Source organism: Solenopsis invicta, chromosome 4, assembly GCF_016802725.1.
Source record: "Solenopsis invicta isolate M01_SB chromosome 4, UNIL_Sinv_3.0, whole genome shotgun sequence".
In the NCBI taxonomy this organism is placed as follows: domain Eukaryota; kingdom Metazoa; phylum Arthropoda; class Insecta; order Hymenoptera; family Formicidae; genus Solenopsis; species Solenopsis invicta.
This window is the reverse complement of record NC_052667.1, coordinates 23,869,303-23,890,673: the sequence shown is the minus strand read 5'-3', so window position 1 is coordinate 23,890,673 and position 21,371 is coordinate 23,869,303. Positions and strand designations below refer to the sequence as shown.

At 35.3% G+C, this 21,371-nt stretch overlaps 1 protein-coding gene across 1 annotated transcript in view; it reads right to left on the bottom strand.

Moving 5' to 3' along the window:
• LOC105194895 (hemicentin-1) overlaps positions 1-5,294 on the bottom strand; it is a 122,299-nt gene extending 117,005 nt beyond the window's left edge. Inside the window, exon 1 of the mRNA XM_011160029.3 lies at positions 4,973-5,294. The gene's annotated coding sequence lies outside the window, so the exon portion shown is untranslated. The remainder of the gene's footprint in view (positions 1-4,972) is intronic.
• Between the last annotated feature and the right edge of the window lie 16,077 nt (positions 5,295-21,371).

The following is a 21,371-nucleotide window of genomic DNA, read 5'->3' as shown; positions in this document are numbered from 1 at the left end:
CGTAATCGTTACCGTTATCGTCGCCGACCGGAGTGGAGTTTGAGAACTGCGGGAGGGAAGAGTTTTCACTGCACAGACTATTATTAACTCGTGATATAGACAACTATCGATCATTAAATCGATCGAATGTTTTTAACGCGCAACGCGTATCGCGAGAAACGGAGAGAATATCGACTTTGTAAAGATTCGAGAGCTCCATTAACGACTTGCCGTGATTTCTTTTTGCCATGAAGCATAGAAGCTCTTTTATTTTGTTGTTTGAACGAGTATTCACTTTCTAGCAACTTTTTACAGAATTCCACAATATTTATGATCTGTTGAAACCGTTTAGTATTTTATTAATTTTATTCAAATAATTATCTGTATTTTTTTTTAAATCAATATTTCCCCTGATAAAAAATTATCAAAAGAAAAACTGGCAAAGTTCACTGTGCACAAAATTATTAGCTACTGGACGTTAAAAAAAGATTACGTATTTCATCTAAATTTGAATTTTACAGCCAGTAATTTATTTCACAGATAATATCATACTCGAGAGACTTTAGCGCTATATTAAAACTTTTAATATTTACATGTACGTGTGTGTATGTTTTAACATTCCGTATTTAATTACAGTGAACTATAATTAAAATAGGGTAATACGGAATGTATTTTACCCTTTCCTCGCCAATCCCCTAACCTGCAATACTTGATCGTTCTTTTTTCTCCGTTTCCGTTAATTGCGATCCGTCGTCGCGACGTGATTAAAACTTCTTTCACCTTCGTTCTCTTTTATTTTCCTCAAAGCGACCTCGGTAATAACAATTACTTATTTCATTGTCGGGTATCGCGCGTGTCTGGCCACGCTGATCGCGGTGGATCAAGATATCAACTCTTTCGTAAAATGTCACTGTTGCAGTCTTAACTTTGTAAATTTTTGTAAAAGGGTGTTCTCGCTTTTGGGTTTTAAAAAAATCGGTTAACATTTTTTATAGGTACTTTTAAATATTTTAAACCTTCAGAAAGAAAACAGATTAAAGATAAGAGGCCTGCAAAAGTTTTTATTAACGTACCAATTGTTTGTAAAATTTTGAATGCATTTTTTTCTCGAAACATTTTTCAAAATCAATTATTGCCATTGATAATTGATCTGGTTTTAATCCGACTGATTCAAATTTTTTGAAGATATTCACACATTTGCCGTTCTCGTTTAAAATCAAATAGAAATTCCAATTATTGGATTTTTTTTAATAAAAAAAGTTTCCAAAAAAAAAATTGATTTTTTAAATCAAAATTTCATCATTTTTTGTAAAAATCATTTTTTTAACTTGTAATTCACACGTAAATTATTATGTATTTATTGAGAATTCTTTTCAATCTTTTGTTTCTGATAATTTCTTAAATCATGGCAACAAAAAATATTACACGTTCACACAGATATGCAAATAATTGTCAAAAATATTTCTTCTAAGGTTTGAAAAAATTTGTAAAAAATATTTTTCACATCAAAAAGTAAATGTTTTAAGTTTATAGCTTCTACATTAAAAAAAAAAAAAAAATTTCTCGAAATAGGTACAAAGTAGTACCGAAAGCGAAACAATAAGTTTCTTTGAATTTCAATGCTATTATTATTTATTTTACTAATAGAAAACGGAAATTTAAAATGACAATTACATAAATCGGAAGAGTGCGTCATTCGACGTATTAATCATTAATGTAAAAATTATTTATTACAAGTTCATACTTAAATAGATTACAGTTTTCGCGTGACCATTCTGTAAATACATTCTTGGTTTTATCCTTTTCTCCTTGCGCAGAATCCTCTTTTCAACACTTCATTTTTCATGCATTCGCACGCACCAACCCGACGACGCTAAGTGTCCTTTGAACGCAATGAAATGACGATAATTCGTCACGCCATAAAAATCGAGTTTCTCGCGATGGTAACTTCTTTTTAATGTCTTGTCTGTGACTGTTCTTGCGTTCGCACGTAAGCTAATTCGATTCGTAGTTAAAGCGCATCATTTATCTCTAAGAGAATTTGCGTGATTGTTCAAGTTACTATCGTTCGACAGAATCAATATCATTTAATGGAATAGACGTAGCGATTTTATATCTAACACATAGTACATAGAATTTTTCAAATTTAGCAAGCCACTTTTCTTCTATAATAACAAATCAATTTTTCTCTTACGAAAATGTCGAGAGAAATCTTTTTTTTTTAATCTTTTTTTACAAAAAATATTTGAAAATATTACATTTTTTAAAACTAATTCTCAAATTATACAAATTATAAAACATATATTTATAATTCAAAATTAGAAAATAAAATGTATTATACTTGCGTCACAAGATTAGTTTTCAAGAAGTTTTTATTTTTTCAAAACTTTTTCGAAAAGAATCGATCTCTCAATATTTTAATTAGGAAAATATCAACTTCAATTTAGTACAAATCAAGAAAAGTATTACTTAACTAAATAAAAAAAATTTTAGGCATAATTTATTGGCTTGTAAAATTTAAAATTAATTCCATCTAATTTATCAATTAAATAAATACTGATAAATCTAATTTCATATTACTTAAAAAAAATCGATGAACTGCCACGGCACGATCATGTCTTCAATTTGGTTACTTCACGATGTTACAATTTTCCCGGGCAGTATTGTAATTATCGTGAACGAAGTGACCATGTCGCAGTTCTCTAGTTTTCGGTAGCTGATTATAAAGTTTGTGCTAGTACCGTAATTGCGGTGTCGTAACAAGTCCGACGAAGTATATGGGAAGCAGAACAAATACCTGCACACACGGAAACTTGCAATGCCTGTAACTAATTATGAACAGGAAATTAATCCTTTAAAAGCTTCTGCTCCTTTTAAAGCTTGTTACGTCTTTACGCAATTTTCTTACGGAATTTCAATAATAATAACGTATATAGCTTATTGACAAATTGTTTTACGTGTACTCGCTTAAGCTTTGCGTAAAAATCTACTATTTTATTCTATTGCAAATATTATATTATCACTGTAATTATTAATAAATATGCCATTATAAACAACATAGACGTTAGTTACTTAGTATACGCGAATTTCAATTATTATAATTAGTTAGTTCGTAACATAATTGACACATTCATGTAGTTAAATATTGTGATTATCCAGGTAATTATTGTAGTAAGTAAATATTTCACGTTACATCTGTAGTTATTACTATAATGAGATGATTATTAATTGAGCTTTAAATTTATGCAAAACTACGCATTTAGAGAACTTCGTTCAACTGAATATTTTGCAATTACATTATGCGCGCGCGCACTTTTTTTTAATATATCAAAATATCGATCACAATTGATAGATTTACTTTTTTTTATTATCCGTATTTTGCGAGATCATCCAGAGCGCAGAACAAATAAAAAAATGTTATATAAATGAAATTATTCTACTCCTCAATTTATTAAGAGAAAAAAGACTATATATTACAGAACAAATAGTACATTCACTCACGAGATTGATTTTAGTAAAAATGTAGTAGAAATGCAGTAGAAAATGAATTATAAAAGTACGGGAATATATTGTAATTACCGTGTCAAAATGTAATTTATATATATAATAAAGGCATTCCACAATGCCCAGATATTACAATTAAATTTTGCACATCAAATTCGCGGAGAAATTCCGCATTAATACTTTCTCGTTAAATAACATCTACGGTACAATATGCGTTTATACGGATTGATAGGAATGCTTGGATCCGCGAGTTTCACCGGTAGAAAATAAACTATCTTGAGAAGAGGAGATTTATCTCGAGTTATGCCGACCAGTAGTTACGGTATCCGTGTGGTCAGACGTATTTCAGCGAGCAGTAGTTACCGCTACCGCAATTCATACGGCAGGAAATCGAATGAACTGATTAGATTCTAGATACGGTCGACACTCGCGGCGACATTATGCAGCGGCATATAAAGCTCGATACCCGCGATCTGCATCTAAATTGTAAACTTTGACAGTATTTCCTGTTGCGATATTAGAACATTCCAATACGCCAAAATTAAATATTACAGACTTGAAATAACAATAAATATATTATGCACAATATAACACTAAAAAAAAGCATGATAAATAACGAATGCTATCGTAAATAAACGGCAAGACTTCAGGGCTGGTCGAATTAAATCGATTAATCCGAACGGCGTTGTAATTTTTTAATAATTGGGTATCTATCAAATAACGAAATTCCTAATTTTTGCGATTGCGTGACTGCATAAAAGGTGCAGTAGCGTTTCACTAGCGTTTCTCGTCATGTTTCTTGCGTAGACAAATTTACCGCATTGGATTCGATAAATTAATGGGTCATCAAGATTCGTGGCTTATCGAAAAGCGGAAAAGCGGGGGATTTATATATGGATGGGAAATTAATATCGCGCGGATGCTATTAAGTGAAACATTATGGTCGTCGATTATCGCAAATTGATAAGCTCTACTCTCGTTTAATACTATCCTCATCGTGTTTCATGATTTCTATCGTTCACAGGTCAATGCTATGAATACAGCGGTTTATCACATGTGCGGAGCTTAAAATACGCGCAAGCACACACACACGCACACACGCGTACGCACGCACGCAACAGCGTAGCTGTTTTAATGAACCACAGATAGGTGATGCATTTGCTTAAAATGTTAAACGTAGCTGGCAATGTAAAAACATATCGAATAAATATTATTGCGAGGAAAGTCAATTTCATTGTATAACACTATTGGCTATGACAACGGGACAGCGAGATATTTATTGAATTAATCTCTCTTTTGAATTTATCAATGTCAGAGAACTCCTCTGTGTTTTATTCCAGACCAACGTATCGTTAAAAATCATTTGTAACTGTTGATTAAATTAACGGGAGAAGATTAGTACGTGAATTTGTTCGACAAAAAGTACTACTTCATCCTCTTAAACACCTACGCGGCGAGAGACCACATAAACGAATCGCACAGTACTCACTTCGATGCGTAGCATTCAACTGCAATTTCTCCTCTCTCTCTCTCTCTCTTTTCGTGTTGTGGGTTTCGGTGCTCCGGTTTTATCTACGATGCACTGCGCGGCAGAAAAAAAACAACGTTCTCAGAGCATTGTCCGTCATGCGACCGAGGTCTCGTTATCGCGAGCTCGAAACGCCGGGTCCTCGTCGATAATTGGCGCGCGCGAAATGTGTACACCTGCGTCGGCGTTGTCACGCCGTAGGCTACTACGCCGTACGTTTGCGTTTGCGGCGGCCCCGAAGCCGCGCGTTTCAGCTTCCGCCGACGACTGACGATCGCTTTTGGGCATGGCGCCTGCGCCCCGTCTCGTCCACCTACGATTCTGCCGCGTGCACCCACGCGTCTTCCTGAATCCCGAGCACCAGTGAGAACTGCATGTCGATGTATCAATCCAGTGATCGGCGCAGGAAATGATCAAAGACGATCATCTAATTATGCGGAGCATTAGCAGGTGATAGCACTTCCGTTTGTGACCGCTTCAATTACTCGATTAACGAATTATTGATGAAGTAATTGCTAGTCGAGCGGATTGCGACGTTGTCAGTAAGATTACTAAAATACTTTTCACTCACCGACAAAATTGTATTAACTTTTTCTTATTTTTAACTAAGAATTTCCCAGTTATTTTTTTAAGGGGTCTTTTCTAAAATTAACATAAAAAGGATTGTCTTAATTTTAAAAAAAATTTCTCTCTAGAAAAGATTAACAGCAGATATTCTTAATTTTTTTTATAAGAATAAACTTTTTATAAGATTTGCTTTTTTAGAATTGATTTTTTTTACAAATATGAAGGAAATGTAATTTTAAAATTTGAGCTTTACTAAAGCACGTACTATTGTTATAAAAATTAAATATAAAAGCAAATTAATAAAAATTATAAATGCTGCTCTTTAAAATATACAGATGTTATGTGATGTGAATAGAATATAGCTCTTCGAGCCACTTTTTTATTACCACGTCATCCGTTATTTAAATTTCAATGTTAATAAACATTAAATACTACATTGTACTGGCTAAGTCAAATTATAACGATATAATTGTTGCAAAATGCCAAACAAAATACAATCTGCATAAAATGTTATTGTTTAAAAATTCGTTAGAAATAATATATTTTTAGTTTCAAAATATTCTAGAAAAGAATATATTTTTATAATACTGTTTGTTAAAAAGCCTTGCAAACCTGGAGAAAAATTTTTCATATATAATTATATTTAATTATGTATCAAATGTGTCCATCTGTATTTAAATACATATAATTATACATGGATATATATATAACCCGTAAAATATTTTTTATATATAATTATATATATTTCCATGTATATGGACACATTTCATATATAACTCCAAAATAAAACTTTTTTGGTGTTGATGAATCAAGCTGTTCTACTAAATTTATTAAAAAAACTATAAGTATTTAATAAATTTTCTAATACGATCAAAACGTTATAAAATAATTTTGTAACGTCACAATTATTCAGATTGAAAATCTCTATACTAAAAATGTATCGCGCGCGCGCGCTTCGTTCTACCATAACTTTTATGAAATTTCATGTTTATAAAATTTTTTTTAGCATCAACACTTTTGAATAATGCCGATTCCATTGTCGCGATTTTATTATAAAAAAAGGTAGGCCGCGTCGCGGTCAATTCACGTATCAGGGTTGATCAGCCATCCGTGATTTTCGAATTAATGCGTCAAGTGGGACCTGCGGATGTTACCGTTTGTATGTTCGCTGGAAATTGAATTTTCAGAGCGATGCGCCGTGCGCATAGGCGCGACATTTCACTGGGAAATTCGTCCCATTAAACACAACGCAAGGGCGTTATAATTATGACGGGCGAATAAATAAGGACGTTAACCAGCGAGTGTGTAAATGCGACTCCGCGATGCGAAACAAAGTATCTCGCGTGAGATAATAAATTGTGCAGTGTCGACGCTGTCGAAGCTTTTGATTGTTTGAGATTAAAATAAAGCCGCGCCGAGTTGCTTCCTCGCTAACGAGTCGTCCGCGCTTAATTGGCAACGAGCCGGGTATCGTTACCTTCGCGAAAATTCCGCGAGCCGAGATAACGCGCGAATTTTCTCTCTCTCCTTCAGATTGCGAAAAAGTAAAAATTGAAACTTGAGCTTCAGTGTCGAACATCTAAAATTTATATTGATACCTATTGTTAACATAAATATAAAAGGCGTATACAAAAGTCATATTATATACTTTAAAGTGGAAAATCAGACGACAAAGTTCTTTAAATGATTCTCGCAAAGTTGATCTTAAAAATATTGGAATTTCAATTAAAACGTTTGTTTAGATAAAAGAAAAAGTAGGCCGTGCGCGGAGCGCTGATGTAATTTGCCGAGATTTAATTAGCAGACTTCCGGCGATATTTCTTTCATTGTTATTTTTACGGGAATCGTCGCCGATTTTCCACGACGTTAACGACCCGGGCGCGCGTTTTGCAATAAAAATACTCGAAAAATCGCGCGTGAAAATTCGTGCGAGGAAATGATGATGATGTTAGGCGGCCAAGAAAACGCGATGGAGGATAAAAAAAGGAGGAGGGGAGGGCGCGTGAAAATACTCTCTCGCGACCGTAACAGATTGGCAATGGAACTGGCGGGTCAGCATTTTCTTGCCGGCACCGGGGCCGGGAGGCTTCAGATTAAAAGGTTTGGAGCCCGCTCGGCCGTAATAAGAGTCAGCATCTTTCTCTGGGCAATATTTCACGTCATTACACACCATTTCACCGCAATTAAGATTTGAAAATTTCGGCCGCCCGTGGTTTATCGAAGACGCTCCCCCCCCCCTCCCTTTTCACCCCCTCGCCGGTAATCGTGGCCACTCGGAACGTGACCCAGTTTACATTGGTTAATTATCCCTAACCCTTTGATATCTCTGGAACACGCCACTTGTGGGATCAATCAGCGAACGCTACATTAGAAAGCGTAGCGTACCGAAATAAAAGTAATCGTTACGATTTATATTTACCACATTCGCATAAAATAAAACGTAAACGTCGAAAATGTAAACAGATATCAAACGTTATGGTCGCCGTTAAAAAATTGATACCTGTTTAACGATCATTGGAAAATTGTTGAAAAAAAAGTAACAGCTATTGATTTTGTTATTAGAGCAGCATTACACTAATTTAGTTTGTATGTTCAGTCATTTTCTCAATCTTGTGATTTACATGACAAATTATTATTTAATAATTAATTATTAGCTACATACAATCAATAAACGAGTTTGAAAATTGTTATTCACCGGAAACATTTAATCTCAGACGTTAAATATTTTTAATGTAATTTAACACAATTTAATAATTCTGCCGGCTTTAACTATATCGGAAATGTAATCAAATGGAAATAGATTGCAAAAAAAACGAACAGTTAATTAACATCCGCTTCCCAACGGTGCAACATCTATTTTTGTTTGTATAGAATTTAACGCTGTAAAAATTGTCTTTTTCTCCTGCAAAAATCCTGGATAAATTGAAGCAAAGATCTACGTTTATTTATATCCAAGCCTTCGCGTAACAAATATATGCAAATAGAATGCCAGCAGGAGCGACGTTTATATCCGCATCGTGGAAATTTCAATTTCGCGCAGGAGGAAAACCTCGCGCGGTGAATTGCGAAGGCAAAGATAGCGCGACGAAAGTGTGAACGTAACAACATGTAAATCCCATGAAAAAGCGAGAAACGGGTTGGATACGCACGTGTATGAAACTTCGGCGGCCATTACGCGAGCGACAAATGCGACGGAAGTTCGGAAACACCGTCGCGCTCTTACGAGACGTGTGTGTCCCTATCTTTTCCCTTTACCCTTACTGACGGCATCTTCGACGTCGATCGCGGAGCTTATAAACGACAACGACAACGACGGCGACGAAGTGGCAACGTCTTTCGAATTCCGTCACTTCTAGCTTGGCGATTTTTACGAACTTTGAACGACGCTGAGATACACTGAGAATGAAAATCTGGGTCGTCGCGCATTGCCGAAGTCGATCCGACTTCGATCTCTGGCGTTACCCCTGCACTTCCGAAGCTCGTGTAATCTTGTCTCATACTCGAATATATATATCCGCGTTGGAACGAGGACTTGCATTGCTCCCTAGCTTTGAGATTATTCGGCAGCGATTCCTGCAAACCGATGCTTCGTGTCGCATGTCGAGAATGTAGCTTTCTGTTCTGATATTTATTTTCGAAAAATCAAAAAGCCACTCTCTAAGTCTGAATCAGAGAAATCTTACTAATTCTTTTTTTTGCAGTGTAATTGTGACTGTCTTTCGGTGATTTCGATTAAAAACTTTTACTGAAAAATAGCGCATACATTACAGTTATAGCATTGAAATCAGATTATTCATTGTCATTTAGTGAATAATACACTGATTCCGATTTAGAGAGCACATGCTGAATCTTGCGTAATCGAGATTTTTTTGTTTTTTCACATTTCATTTTCGTATATAACTTTTATTTAAGAAGTTTGAGAAAAATCAAAATGCTTTAAAAATTATATTATTGGCAACGAAACCAGTGTTATAGTAAAATTTTTAATCGATTGGCCGGGTAGCTTTCTAAGAAAATAAAAGTTTGAGTTTCATACATGGCATCTTATGACAGATGTATATACAGAACGAATGATTTATCACGTTACGTTATTTTTTTTTTTTTATGTTTTAATATTTGTAAGAATTATATAAGAATAATTGGAGCCAACTTTTCTTTTGTACGTCCTCTAAAAAATTCAACTCCATCCACTATGTAGTTATTTTGAACACAAGTAAAAAGCATGCTTATGAATTACAGAGGACTTGATAAATTAAAGAAATAGAACGGCAAATTTGGCAATGCTATTGAAAAACTGATTTAAAAAATTGTCATTGAAGGCATTAATGAAAAACTAAACTATGATGTAAGGTCTCAGGTGTAGAAATAATTAAAATATGCGATGCGCGGTAAGCGTTGGAACGTCGCGCAGATTAGCTGTTCAATTGTACATTTTTAACGACAAAGTTAAGAATAAATGTACAAACGGCATGCAAAATCTCACTAGCGATAATTAAAAACATTTCATTAACCTAATTTTGCGCTGTCGAAACCAAAGTGACCGCATGAAATCTAAATACAAAAATTTTAACAATTTTTATGTTATCAATAAATCACTTTTCACCGAAATCTGTGTCAATCAAAAAATGTTTTGATTATTGAACAAGAAGTATATACATCTAGCCCGATCAGAATAATGAATCAAAAAATTTCTGCTTAATATTTCACATTTTTATAGCTAGAACATTTTAGCATCAGAAGTATATACATACAAAATGCATTCTGATCAGATGAATCAGAATTTTTGATTATCTCGATATTTTATACTTTTAGAATATTTGATTTCAACAATAATACTACCTGACTTTTCTATGATGAATCTATTAAATTTTCGGTTTATGCAATCGGATGTTTTTGTCATCTAACAATAACAGCTATTACGTTATAATTAATTATATTGCACAAAATATCTGCGTCGCGTGTGCCATTTAAATAAACTTTCTCCTCTGGGAACGTTCAAAATTGTCCAAATTGTTTCTGACATTCATCACATCGATTATCCACGAGAGTCGCATCGCATAAGCCGTTTCAATCGCCAAATAACAACTTTTGTCCAACCGTTTTGCCGTCATTTATAAATCATCACGCTCGAAGACACCTGTTCCCAGCGGATCACGCTTAGAGCGCTCTAATCGGATTCTCGACGGCTCTCGCCTTCCGGTTACAGAGCCGGGGGATAATCGCATTGGCCGTCTCCGGCGCAAGCGGCATTAGTTTATGGCGCTGATTCTCCGCTGCGGCGGACGTAACGCGAACGATTCGATTACAGGGTCGACGGGTGTATCCACGATCGCGCGTCGCGTCGCGTCGCGTCGCGTCGCGGATCGGAGGCCGCGTCGTGCGGCGAAATTGCGTTACGCTAATTGCCAACACCGTCAGATGGATCGTCCCCCACCGCATCAGATTTGCTGTAAGCTTTGCTCGCGATCCCCTTTGCTCCGGCCTCAATTAAGAATGCCGGCGATTTCCTCCCCTTCCCCCCTCCCCCTCATCGCCGGCAAAACGAACTCGCTCCTCGCACCAGGCATCGCGAGAGAACCCGTAATCAGATTAACCCCATTTCATATGGCGCATTTGTGCGCGATGTGAATTTGCCAGGTTGGTTTCCGTCGATCAGTTAAAAAATTCAGCCAAAATTTTCACTCGCACCCGTGCGCGCGCGCGTTCCTCCCCGTTCGTTCTTGCACCGTACGGACTAGGAAAAATTCCATATCGCGAGTCGATTATTATGATTTATTTTTTTTCGCGTGCCTTTCGCGGTACAACCTTTTTCGATGTACGAAGAACAGATTTTTGCGCTGACGCGCGCGGCAATTTTTTTTTTGTTGGCTCGCTATTCGAATGGCGGTGCCGCGAGAGGCGAAAAAAATTCCGTTTGTATCTATGTTGTTGCCGCATGACGGACGAGACGAATATTTGCATTTACGAGTCGATTTGGGTTCACCGAATTTGTCGACACACAGCGCAATTTTTTTTTTTTTATTCTTTCGATCTCTAATCCGTCTTAATGCCGTTATCGATTCGTTACGACCGCCCGAAATCGAGGACTCTTAATTACAAATTTCATTTTAATTGTGGACGACGAGGTACATCTGATTTTGTCGGGCCACGGAGGAAGGACGATATTATTTAGCTTTTTAAAAGGCACAGAAATCCGACGGTTCGTTGTGATGAATGAATTTACGGATTTACGGAGAAGGAATGAATAATTCGCGAATTTCCATGATAACTGACGTTCTCCGTTCCCCCTTTTTGATCGGGATATAAAAGAGCGCCTCATTATGCTGTAATGCCGGACAATAAAATATTCAGGAGATTTTCGCGTTCAAAGCGCGGAGTCGGCGGAGTCTGATATAGCCTTGATTCACAAACGACCCGTTAAGCGCGTTACTCTTTTGGACCGACCGCCATCTCGCGACAAATTTGTTCAAAGACGCTGCGCGAAGGTGAAGAATGCGGGTGAATAATGAAGTTTCGCCGGGAATGAGATGTCTCGAAGGGTCCCGTATTGGAAACCCAGCGCGCAGATTTCGCTAACGACAAAGGAAGCTCGGATAAAGAAGCGTCCTGGTCACGGTAATCCGAGCTTCAGGTGCGCAAACGACAGCGCGCGGCTTTGTCACTCCTGAATAATTTATAACATCTAGCGTGCGATATAATGTACGATGACGCTAAGAAGGTCCCCTTTGTTCCCTTGCAAGTCGACTGCCGCACAAAACGCGCAACAACGCGAGTCTTTCCCATTTTCAATGATTCCAGATTTAGTGACAATTTGATTTAAGCGTGAAAAAAGTCGATAAATAATTTATTTGCTGGAAAGATGCACGTGTACAAGAGTGAGACAATAATTATTCGCACTCTCTATTTCTGAAATTTATTTTAACTACAACAGAAAATACATATCATTTTTCCATAGTCCCCTTACAACGTATTGTTATAAAAAAGTTTGATTACACGCATGCGCCGCTGCATCTTTCACGCGTTAGTTCGGAGAAAATCGATGATCTCTTAGAGCTTCTTTTGGAAACAAACAAATGATCTGACAGTGACTCGTCAGTTCTTCATAATCACAATGTGCACTTGCTCAATACTGCTGACCAACAAGTGAAAGATGTGATGCACGCGTGGCTGACCACGCAACCGTAAATTTTTTTCCAAAGGCATAAATAATTTTGACAATTTATAATTAAATAATTTCGAGACGTAGAGTGCGGATAATTATTCACTCTCGTGTTCAGAGACGTGAAAATACACTGAGAGAAAAAATTGCAGTGGTGGTGACTATAAGAAAACAACCATAGTTGTAATTATTATATTATATAGAATATTACAACTATTTTTTATTGGTTCTCCTAACCATTAACTTAATTGCAATAACTATAATATAGTTCACTTAACTATATATTATAATTCTATTAACAAAATTTGTGCGGTTGTTCCCTTATAGTTGCCACCACTACAATTTTTTTTTCTCTCAGTGTAGAATATATTATTTTACCGCGCGACAGGGACAATTTTTGTTGCTTAAATAAAATCGAAAGTGGCAAAGTCGCTCTTGCCCTCTTCGAAGTTCAATCTTTCGGATTCACACGAGCGCACACGAGCGCACGTCGGATTGGCAACGGAAACTGCCAGCGTAATCGCACGGCGCCGTGCGAGATGTTCGCGGTTTCGATTTACAGCGAGCGGTCGTGCAAGTTAATCAACCTCGGTCGAGACATCTGGCCGCCCCGTAAAAACGTTTACCCAGGACACGGAAAGCTTTTTCGGTAAGAGCGAGCCCGGAAGAGCACTTCGCGAGTGGGACGCCCGAGAACGAAGTTGGTTAACGAACGGACGGGAGATCCAACCGCGAATACGTGGACTGACCGTGAAAGTTTCTGAGAGGGCTGCGACGACCTCCGAAGTTCTCACACGAGCTACGAAGTTTTCGTTGTGCGATGGGGTGGAAAGCTCGCCGGGCGAAAGTACATCAATTGAGACCGAGCGGCACTTTTTCCTCCAACCGCAACGAATCATGTTTGCGGAAGGGGTACGGACGATCCCGGTGCTGTACGTAAGATTGTTATAGGAAAAAGTTGCAAATGCAATGATTGTTCAGTTGCATTTGACATCCTTCGCCACGTTCACGAATATAGACGAATGTTTTTCGTCTATACGTCGCGTCACCTTTGCCATTTCGAGAAATTTGCAACTTCTTTGAAGAAGTTTATAGATTTTCATCTAATTTTCAAAAGTTATTCCTTCCGCCCAACTTTCGCGGAAATCCCAATCTACACGCTCTACTTGGTCCCTCATATATTTAAATTATTACATCGCTTATAAATTTGATGTATTAAGTCTGTGAAAAGAGCTCCACTTCATACTGAATTACAATTCGCGCGGAATCAATATTTTCGCGAAAGGGAATATAAGGAGAGTGAAATCGAAAAACACTGCTCGCTACTTTTTTTTTCTATCGCTGATAAAATAAATGCTCGTGGTAAGGCAATTCGCAACAGGAGAGAATTCTTTGAGGCGTTTCGTAAAATACGCGCGGTACGTACATGTACGATGGCAAATACGTGTTTGATAAACGGCCCGTATTATGGAGATGAAGGAAAGCTTGACGAGCGTACGCGAAAGTACTGTGAAGAACAATACGATCTCATAAACGAACCGTAACGTTTATTCGAAAGTCATACCGACGTTCTACCAACTTTTTCTCACGTGTACACAACGCATTTTCGCTGGTCTTCTCACACGTAAAGCACATCAGACACGGATGCTCGGCATTCAAATACGTAAAATTCTCTGCACGAGATCCGCATTCAGGACGTGGGAAGAAAATTGGGTGATATACGAGTGTGACATGTCGTTCTGTTTAGAATCTTCGCGAGTCAGATTTATGACGATTTATTTTTACGAGATAAAGAAAACACATATACCTTATAGTTATAATTAGAGAAGACTACATGAAATTGCAATAAAACTTTAATCGCTTCTCATATCTCTATTAAAAATTTTTAGAAGCATAATGTATGAAAGAACGTGAAACGCGGCTGGAAATTACATATTATATTATTCTATAACTTCTAGTGAGATATATCGAGCGATTGTACATTATATGTAATTTCTAACGTTTTAGGTTTCGCATACATTGAGAGAAAAAATTCCGAAATTTTAATAAATATTTATTCGAATATATAGTACTAATGAAATATTTACTTATAGTACATAAATATTTATAAGAAAAAATAATACTTAGATTTAATTAGTTCTTAAATTCTTGTACTAAATAAATATATTTACTTTTAGTAAATATTTCATTAATACTATTAAAATTAATATTTATTAAAATTTAGTAATTTTTCCCTCGGTGCATGATAAAAAGAATTTGATTACATTAACAAAATTTATATGATTGAGTGTTTCTGGTGAATTTCCGAGCAGAAATTCTAGTTATTATAACAGGAATTTGGTTATCATAATTAGAACATTTGATAGATTTTACTATAATCTGATAATTCCTGCAAGATTTCTGATTCGTCCGTTTTTTAACAGACGTATTGATTGAATCTATCAGATTTCTAAATAATACAACAAGACTCTTCTCCAGTGTAATATATTACATTTACTACATTTAAAAAAGAAAGAAAAACTAAAAAAATTATTTGTTAATATAAATTTGTAAAAATTTAAAATTATTTATTATTTAGTCAATTGCATCTACTTGAATGTGACAGAAGGGGGGGGGGTGAATCTCCGAATCACTCTGCGGGAAAACGCGCGGGGAACAAAACGGTGGGACGATCGTTGCATCCGTCAATGCATCGCGCGCTGGATAACTGAACGCTCGAACGTGGAAATCCGTTCCTTGTCAGCCGCTCTACCACAAAATACCACGAACACCGGGAGCTTCCGCATACGTTCATGTAGTACGTACACGAGCGAGCAGAACAGCTATGCAGACGTGCAACCGAGACACGAGACCAAAAGCCGCGCGCGCGTGTCGCGGCGCATAGCTAAGACATAGCCGAGACATAGTGTTCGGTCGTCGTCTGAAACGTTTGCGCGGCGGGATGTAAATCGCTAAGGAATTCCGATCTACACGGACGAAAACGAAGAAAGAAGAAGAGGTGAGCACGGAGAGCGTAATGTCAGGCGGCAATTGCGGTGGTAAACGAAAAAGCGTGTTACATGTGGCTATCGCAAGTAGAAAGAGAGAGGGAGAAAGAGGAGAGAGCGCGAGCAGGATAAACAAGATGCGAAAACGCTTGAAACGTGTTCTACTGCGCGTTACCACGGATTATCGTTAGTGATGACCGCTCGAAACGATATGCATTTTCGCAATTTTCAAGCAAACCACGTCGGCACTCGCCCGAAGATATCCCGTTTCCGAACATATTAAGGGTACGGTCAAACTGAAGCGAATTCGTAATGCGAGGGTGCGAAACAAATGCGAAACCGATTGTTTTACGAGTTTCGTAACAAATGTTTCCGCTTAGCATCCGCGGCAAATCCCGCTGATGGGTTTCGCAGGCGAGTGGCGAGCGGTTGAAAATTTGTTGAATAAAAATGCATCGTTCGTGGAAGGATCGCTCGATTCGGAAAAGCCGTAAATTACAACATTGAATTATTACGTTGCCTGAACGTAATCGCAGTCACTCAATTTATATGATGGAACTCGATCAGTGATATCAATGACGTCAGGGCAAACAGGATGCATACAAATACGGAGAACAATGAAGAAACGCGAAAGCGGAGATGTAAAAACGCGAGAGATTGAAGAACGAGATTTTGTTAGTGAAAAAGATCAATGAGGAGTATGAATCAAGAGGTGGAGGGATAACGAGGACAAGAGAGACAAACTACGATTGGCAAGAGGATAAGAACGAGAGAGTTGTAAAGCTGCAAGAACATTAGTGATAAAAGAATAAAAAAAGCTAAGAAGTTGAATAATTAACTTGAGATAAAGGGCTAGATGATAAGAAGCCGGGAGTAAATTATTAAGATTGCATAAAGGAGTATTTTTGATGATGAAGCAAATATTGCTGATAAATAAGCTATGATAAGTTCACGGCGATTTAATCCGCAAATAAATTGTCATAATCACGAATAATGAAATTTTCTTGTGAAATATATTTACATCGATTTTTATTTAAAGACTGCGCGAAACTTTATATGTAAAACTCTTTATATTCACTTTATTGTACCCTATTTTTTCTTTGAACTGATTTTTATAAATAGTGGTGTCGTTTTATATAGACTGATCCATTTTTATCGGATGTCAGTGTGCCAAATACACATTAAATTCTAATTCAAATTGCGTATTTTTTAAAAAGCAGATTAGAAAGTAAGGTGAAAATAGAAATTTATCTTACCGAAAGAGCATTCTAAAAATGCACATTTTTGTGCTTATTGTACATATTTGCATGTTTGTGCATATTTGTATATTTTATGCATATTTGAAATAAATATTTGCATAAAAAAATCCGATGTCCAGTGATAAGATTTATAAAATAAAATTTTTTTACTCGCCAATTTCTGTGCGCAACGGGTGGAGGTAGTGGTTATCTGCTACATAGCTACGATGATACAGTAACATGCAAATAAATTCAAATTAAAATGGAAAGCTTATGATTATTACTATTAAATGAAAGAGAATTCTTACACAACGAATTTTTTTTATTCATCTTTTAATTAAATGTTTATTAATATAATCATCTATTTAAAAGAAAAAAAAAATCTTTATAAAATTAAATTTGTATAAAACTTGATGTTGTCTCTTTTTTTAATTATGTAATATTTATCGAGTAATCATCACAAGGCAAGGTAGATGTGACGAGAGAAAGAATTCTCTTTTCGGAAACTTCACGTTTTCTGAAGAAAAGGGGAAGGAAAAGGTATCTATTGCCAATGTCTACTATTCTTGACAATCCAGGGATCCAACTTTCCTTGTCACGCGTGAAACCGCCAACTAAGCTTCGACCAAGTCGGATTAAACGCAGTTCATACGTTTTAGGATGGTCGATGGTTAATCGACGAGAATAGCAACGAGAGAAATGGAGAAATGGACATTCAGTAAATGAGCGACCCAGGATGAATCTAAGACGATTGATCGAATTCTTATTGCTTCGGGCCTAATCGTTTGCCGGAGATAGAGCGTGTTCTCAATCAACAATTTGTAGTAACTGTGATTGCTAAACCGTCTGACATGCACTATTGCGAATAACATAACATTACGTGGCCCGGCTTCACCTCGTGCCCAATGCACTTGGCGTGAAACGTTGCAATGAACCAGCTGATCAATGCCTCAATGAGCATCCCATACAGTCAGAACGTGGGAGATGCGACTTCCGACCTCGAATTAAGACTCGAATGGAAGTTAAGAAAATCTTTTAGTTTAGATAACTTGAATGGCACTCTCGAAGCAAATGCGCGACGCGACGGGTCGGTTGCGGTTCGTTTATCTTCAATTAAATCGGCGACGAGGGTACGTTAGCTTCCCCATCGTTCGGTTCTCACACGGAAGAATGCTTTTACTGAAGTATCTAAATCTTTAAATACTTTAACAAGATTTCGTTCTCTCTGTATACACCCTTGGGGTATTAAGCCTATCCAACCCTTAGATCATATCAATGGGAGAGACAATATCGTTTTGATAAAAACTATACAATTATATATTAGTTTATTTTTAAAAATAAATACCGAACGAACGTTGTAAAAAAAATTTTGTGTAAAAGTGCATCTATTATAGTAAATAATTTTAAGACCCACTATAATAGTTGTAAATTTTCATGCATTTTGAAAATTTGCAATATACAAGAGTAAGAGTTAATTTCTTAATTTGTAATTAAGCAGTTTGGAGAAATAAATTTTTAATGTGTACGGGGAAAATTGTATTATTATACATTCAAATATTGTCTCTGTATCCCACATGTTGTAAACTGTAGAATAATTACTTTGTCCGCATACAGTGATGCTAAACGGAGTATAATTTTCGCGCATACACGGCGAATGCACTATATTTCACAGCAGTACGTAGAACATTACCATTACATTGTATTATGTAATGTTACAAGAATTTGACTAATTACATAAAATATTTAAAATATCCTGCTATATACGTAATTTTCCATACAAAATAAGTTAATAATATTTACGCAACAAAAGCAAATCTACATATTTTTGGTAGAATTACATAATTTCGGTAAAATTACACGACCTTTCTTTATATTTACAGAACTAATCATGTAATTTTCGTACATTTATTATTTGTGAAAAGTTACTGAATTTTGTTTACAGCGTACGTCAGTTCATCACTGTGAGATAGACTTAGAATTGATATTTTTATAGGTAGGTTACGCTATTGAAATATTCAACGTGTTTTATATATACTGTGAAATACGTAAACACCAAATAATATATTCATTATATTTTAATATTCGATGAGTGGTTTTTATCGATTTTTTACTTCGAAGACTGGTTAAAATCCTTAATCACAATAAGAGGTTATTAGTTCACACATTAAATATTCATAACGCAATGGTTAATTATTAAAACAGATATTTCGAGGTACTCATGAAAAATTATATTAATAAAATATTATTAATAAATAAAAAAGATTGAGCCGCGTGCCAATCGGTATATTACCGTTTCGCAATATTTAATACGTTATTAAATTCAAGCAAAATGTTTCCTCCTTGTATTTTAAATTATTAAACGATGAATATATATACACGGTACAAGTTCTGTAGAAATATTCACGTACCGGCTCTTCATGCATTATGCACTCTCAAAACGAAAAATGGTAAATTACAACATTTAATCCGACAAATTCAAAGCGCGATGCGAGATATTTTCAAATTTACAGAAATAATTATATTGCATGTGTACTGAAAAAAGAGAATTTTCGTAATAGCCTTCAAATGTTGAAATATTGAAATAATGTCAATTAAATATTTGATTAATATAACTGAAAATAATTTTTACTTTTTTGAATTTTTAGTAAATATAAGTATAAATTTGATTACACTTACTAAATATTTGGAAAGTAAAATAATTTTTGGTTGTATTAATCAATTTTTTAATAATTGGCATTATTTTACTCAACATTTGGCAGCTATTGCTTTTTTTTAGTGTGTAAATGTTAAGAAGTAATATTTTAAAATTCTTGTTATTTAACATTTCTTTTCTAATAACTTTATGCTTTATTAAAAAATAAAACACGATTTAAATTTCTTGAATAAGTAAATCACATTTATTTAATATTTACTTATTGTTAGATAAAAAACCGCGATTATCACAAATTGTTTTTCGCTACGAATTGCAGGAATTTATCGTTAGATTGATTAAAATCTCGTCCCAAAGAATTCAAAAACAGCATTACTTGTAATATTCGTCGCGCGTGTTTTGTGATGAAAATAATGTGATGATACATGGAACGGCTCGCGAGATTATCTGTCTGTTCGAGTCTCGGAGCACGAATTATAGCGCGGCGACCAAGCGTAAACAGTAACACGTAAATCAAGATTGTATACTAATCAAAATATTTTAAATTTTATAAGCACTTTAATTTAATGTTATAAATGCTGTAGACTTTTTATCTTAATCGGTCAATAGATTGCTTCGAAACATTCTTAATTGTACGTAAACCGCATTCATATCAAATATTTCGTTCATTATATTTGTAATTAATTTCAATGATGTGCTTATTCGACTATTAAATCTATTAACGTATGTGTATAATAGTTAATTTATTGAATTATTAATAATCTATAACATCTATTTAAAGAACAAGATTTATTTGCTGCTATTTCCTTTATAAAAATGTATAATTCATATGTATACGATCGTACGTACATTATTTCTCGCACTTAAATTTCTTTGGGAACAATAATTATTTTCAAATTAACGAAGAAATTATAACGTAATGCGAGATATATTCAAACTCGAAATATTTAATGTTTTATGAGTTAAGTGATATTTTAACAAAATATATAAATTCACGTATACTAAATATTCTATCTTGTATTTCAAATTAATTAAAATAAACGAATGGGTTATTGTTGCACATCAAATCTGTTGTAGTAATTAAAGAGTAAAATTTTAATGTTTTATTCGTTAGAATCGAAGAAAACACATGAAATTATTTTATTATTTTCCATGTTAAATATTTTTGCATCCGGAAATAATATAATGGAATTTTAATAAAAATATTTTTTTCATTTTAACATAAATAATAAAAATGAAATTGTTAATTAAGCAAGTATTGCACCGTTAGAAGATAACAACGGCACTCTTGACATTATTTGTCATGTGACGAGAAATATCGCGAAAATTACACAAATTTTAATTAATGAACAAGATATTAATACGTACCACGACTAATTGTTACTTGAGCTATTTACAATCGTGCATTTCGTTTATTGTGTGTTTCGCGCTTTGTTGTCCCTACGATATGTTTAAAGTACTGTAAAATAAACACGCGTCGAATATTTTTCTATTCCTCGCATTTCAAATTAATTTCCATCGGTGAATTATAATCGCACGTTTCGCGTTCATGTTGATTTGTTAGCCTCGCCTAAGGTAGCGATTAATTTCGTTTAATTTAAAATGTTCATTAGCAATTGAATAGCATGCAGCAGTTTTACGTGCAACAGTTAAAATCTACATCCGATAATTATGGAACGCAATACAATTTGGGCCGACAATGAATAAAGCGAGATCGAGAATTTCGAGCGCACGAAGAGAGCGAATTGAAAATCGATTG